The sequence below is a fragment of the Sarcophilus harrisii genome, chromosome 3, assembly GCF_902635505.1.
Source record: "Sarcophilus harrisii chromosome 3, mSarHar1.11, whole genome shotgun sequence".
Classification (NCBI taxonomy): Eukaryota; Metazoa; Chordata; class Mammalia; order Dasyuromorphia; family Dasyuridae; genus Sarcophilus; species Sarcophilus harrisii.
Genome location: NC_045428.1, coordinates 233,842,737 through 233,847,827, shown reverse-complemented (window position 1 = coordinate 233,847,827; position 5,091 = coordinate 233,842,737).

The following is a 5,091-nucleotide window of genomic DNA, read 5'->3' as shown; positions in this document are numbered from 1 at the left end:
TGTACCGTCTGCTCTGCTCTTCTGGAAGTGGAGGACAATTTTGGCACTTAACTATGACGTTACTGCATCCGGGTTAACCACCAAGATTCCTTCCACGCCTTCCCAGCCTGAAGAAACAACTATTAGGAGCCCATTAAGTGTGCTGCGTAATATTGTTGAATTGGCATGAAGGATAATGCTCTCACTCCCCCAATACATTTGTGATGTAGACAACTAAATGAGCATCTTTTTTAATTTTTAAAAATTTAATATTTGGTATCTTCCCCAGCTATGTGTAAAAATAATTTGAATTCTTTCAAATTCTAAGTTCCGAGTTCCTTTTCTACTGTCTGCTCCCTTATTGAGAAGATCAGAAGTTTGACCTACATGTATACTTATTGTGTATCTAAGTTCTATTTTAATATATTTAACATCTACTGGTCATCCTGCCATCTAGGGGAGGGGGGGGGGGACGGGGGTTTCTAATTGGAACAAGAGGTTTGGCAATTGTTAATGCTGTAAAGTTACCCATGTATATATCCTGTAAATTAAAGGCTATTAAAAAAAAAAAAAAAAAAAAAAAGTTTGACCTAGGTCACACATATGCAATTGTCGAGGGGTGAGAGATATCCTAACAGCGCAGGGAGTCCCCAGGCCAGTGTCGTCGCTTTTTGCGAATGAATTCATAGTCCCCATCTCCAAGCGAGTTTTTTTGTTTGTTTGTTGTTTTGTTTTTTTTTTATTTTTTGCAAAAATGCACTGAGAAACTATTTCCCTCAGCAGGCTAAAGATCTTGGTTAAGGCCAAGCTCTCCAAATGAATTGTAGGTGGGGATTATTATGGGAGTGGGAATTAAGTAGGAGGATGCTCCCAAACGTGGGAATGGTTGAGATTTACGGTTTTTTCTAATTGGAACAAGAGGTTTGGCAATTGTTAATGCTGTAAAGTTACCCATGTATATATCCTATAAATTAAAGGCTATTAAATAAAAAAAAAAAAAAGGAAAAAAAAAAAAAAAAAAAAGAGATTTACGGTTTTTCCAAGCCAGGTCCGTCCCTCCCCCGATCTTGGCGGGGAGCACAGTTTCTTTTACATCCCAATCTTGTAAAACATTTCCATGTTAATCATGTTGTGAAAGAAATGACAAAGAAGTATGCTTCAGTTCTTTTCTTCAGTATTGGATAGCATTTTTCATTATAAGTGCTTCGGAATTGTCTTGGATCTTTGTATCGCCGAGAATGGCTAAGTCATTTACAAATGACAATTGTACAATATTGCTGTTGTTTTAAACAATGTTCTCCTTGTTTTGCCCATTTCACTTTGCATCGGTTCATAATTATCAGTTCATCAGTTGCATTAGTTCCAGTTTTTTTTTTCTGAGAACATCCTGCTTTACTTTTTTTTTATATAAGATAATATACAATTTCTTCAGTGATTTCTCAACTGATGAACATCCCCTCAATTTTCAATTCCTTGCCACTACTAAAAGAGCTGCTATAAATGAACATTTTAAATTACTGTTACAGAAGAGATTTATCTGTTAAAAATAGAAATAGAAGGCTTTGAGGAGATCCTCTGATTCATTAGAGTTCCATATCCATTCTCCATAGAATTGGAACTATTGGTTCTTCTGTGACATTTGCTTTGACAGAACTTCAGTTTCTTCTCTTTTCCTCCATATTTGTGCTAGGAAATAGGCCTTTCATGACTTGTTGCACAAGAACTTGAAGTTTATCCCATAAAAGTGGAATTTTCTAGGAAATTTTAATTTTATCCCATTAAAAGTGGAATTTTCTAGGAAATTTTAATTTTTTCATCTCATAATTTATTTTTTAATTGCTCTTTAAGGTTTACAAAACAAACTCCTAACAACCTGTGATTTAACTAAGTTGTTACTTAGATTAAAAACTGCCAAAATCTTCAGAAGAATATTAGGTACTATTATTTTCAATTTTGAATTCCTCCCAGAATTTCGAGCAGATAGCCTAATTATATCCCATGCAGACAGGTCTGAAATAATTTGTTTTGCTCTTGGAAGATTCTCTTTCTGAAAAGTATTGAATCAAAGGATAAGAAGACTTTATAAAATTTATAATTCCACTATAGTACTTTCCCCAAAGGTTTAACAAATATTGGGTTTGATTTTTTTCCTTTTGTGAGGAGCGAAATGTCTTGCCACCCATGGAGGGAAGGAGTATCTTACTTTTTGACTTTGTGATTTCTAGTATATTGGATTAATTATTACTGGGCCAATATAGTTACAAAGAAAATTGTAGCAACTCCTTTTGTTATAGCATAAAACTGAAAATTAAGGGGGAAACATTCTTTGGAATGCCTAAATCAGAATAAATAGCATTTACATGTGCTTTAAGGTTTGTACATGTGCTTTAAGGTTTGCAAAGCACTTTACACATTAGCAATATAGAGGGCTCAGTGAAAAGAAAAGGCTATATGCTTGTACCCTTTATCCCTAGCTTTATCCCTAGCTGTCTTCCCTTTTGCCAGTTGTGAATAATGACTTAATTGAACTCAGTGCTAGGGCATAAGAGTAGAATAACAATATTATAGAATAAGAAGATGTCAGAGATCATTGTTGGGAAGGGTACTGACTCTGGGGTTAGAGGTTCTGATTTCCTGATCCTGTCTCTGATGCTTATTCTAGTATGACCTTGTAAAAGTCACTAAGCTCCCCAGTCATTAATTTTCTTCTGGATAAAAAGGTATGGTGTTAATTTTCTAACAGGAAATTGAGGGGATTAGACTAGATGGTTCCCTTCTAGCTCCAAATCTATAGTCTATGGTCTAGTTGAGCTGCCTTATAATGTAGATCTGGATAAGGCCCAGGAAGTCAGTAAATAAAAAATTTAAAGCACCTACTTTGTGCCAAACACTGGGGATATGAAAAAAAAAAAAAAAAGTAAAAAGCAATCCCTGATCTCAAGAACTATCTAATGAAGCACACAAATGCAAATAACTACAAACAAACAAACTATATAGATGATAAATTGGAAATAATCAACAGAGGGAAGGCTCAGGGAAGACTTTCTATAGAAGAGAGGATTTTAGGTGAAACTGTAGAACTCTTAATTTTTAATATCCTTCAATTAATGACTAAGAAGTACCCCTGTTTACAGGCTTCCTCAACCTCTTACAAAATTGTTAGAAAATTAACACCATAACTCAATCCATTGCTGTTCCAACTGCTCTTTAGAATATAATTAAAGGGGCAGCTAGCTTTATGTTTTCCAAAGTTATAGTCCAATGTATACTCTTGTAACAGGCTGTTATCAATCAACAACCAAGATTTTTTTTTTCAATTGATTTAGTGCTTGATTCATCAGCTTTTCTCATACCAATGAATTTCAACATATTTTCTGATGCTACCTCAAATACCCTAATTTCCTGGTTCTTTATTCTACTCAAAAAGTAGGTCTATAACCCCCCCTTTTATTTTACATCTATACAGAGATATTCATATAATTGATCTTGCCATCACCTACAAATCTTTCACTTTCTTGTTTACAAATTCCAAAATTCCTTTAGCTGATTATAACCTTTAATAATTCCATCTTCTATGCTATATGACTCATAACCCTGTTCTTTACTTTGATTTCCATTCCTTCTTCCCCTCAGTTTTTTCTCAGGCCCTATCCCAGCTCTTTCTTCCCTTTCCTATCAACCTTTTGAGGAGACAGTTCAAATAGTTGACTTTATACTCTACTTTCTAGTTCCTTTCCCCCAAATTCTATCTCCAGTTAGGCTTTGCTGAATCCCAACCTGAGGATGAGTCAATATGAGTAGGGAAACAAAGGGAACATATGAGAGATGATGTTATGAAGATAGAATTCACAAGATTTGACCACAAATTAATTATGTGGAATAAGTGTGAGTGATAAATTGAGGATGGCATTGAAGATTAGAATCTAAATGACAAGGAGAATAGTAGTATAAATAGTAATAATAATGTTGAAAAAAATACAGAATTTGGGGAGAAAGTATGAATTTGAGAAAAGAAGATGAACAAATTGCCTGAAAATTTACAGGTTGATTTAATTTTGAGCTTAAAAAAGAAAAACAAGCTATATTTAATAAAGACCTATAGTTTAGTGAGCATTTTTTTTAATTTTTTACTATTATATTCGATACCAATCATCAGAAAAATAAACATTATTTAAAAGAATGTTTTCTGAAGATACACATATTTAGACCACATATAATTCTCCAGTATTAGGTCAGCTTCCCTTCTACAATGCATGCAGATTGATTTTGACATAAACAGCTGGAGACACAAAAAATTAAAGCCTGATTACTTCTTGGGAGATTGGATGTTTTAAAATTAGAATTGGTAAATCTCATCTACTATGGGTCTTATAAGGTTTTTTCCAACATTAAGTAAAGTCAAACACATTTTGTCCCAGTATTTTCCTTTTAAAACAAAATCCATTTAGATTTTTGAATCATATTGAGTATTTCTTTCTTTTAATTCTAAATTTTAATATTTTTTTCCAATTATGTGTAACTACAATTTTTAACATTTAAAAAATTGAGTTCCAAATTTGCTCCTTCCTTCCCTTTCCCCTTCTTTGAGAAGACAAGTGATTTGATATGGATTATATATGAAGTCTTGAAAAACATATTTCCAAATTAGCCATTTTGTGAAAGAAAACACAGACCAAAAAAAAAAAGTAAAATAAGGAAAGTTTAAAAAATGCATCCTTTGATCTATGTTCAGACTTCTTCAGTTCTTTCACTGAAAGTGGATAGCATTTTTCATCTTTGAAGTCCTTTGAAAATGTCTTGAATCATTGTATTGCTAAGAATAGTGGAATAGGTCAGAAAACTAGGCTCTTCAAATTTCCTCCACAAAAAGAATCCAAACTTTGTCTAGAGCAACAGTTGTCTTCCTAAAACAATTTGAGAAAACCCTGGGAAAGACTCCAAGGAGTGAAATGCAAATAATCCCAGGCCCATTCTGCAGAATCAATAAATAACAAGTCCTGGAGGCTGCTGGGTTGAGAAGCAACTTCAGCCTTAGAAACTTTCTTCATCAAGACAGTATCGGGATCTGATGGCTAAATAGAAAACAGAAGTTCTTTACATTATTGAGGGAAG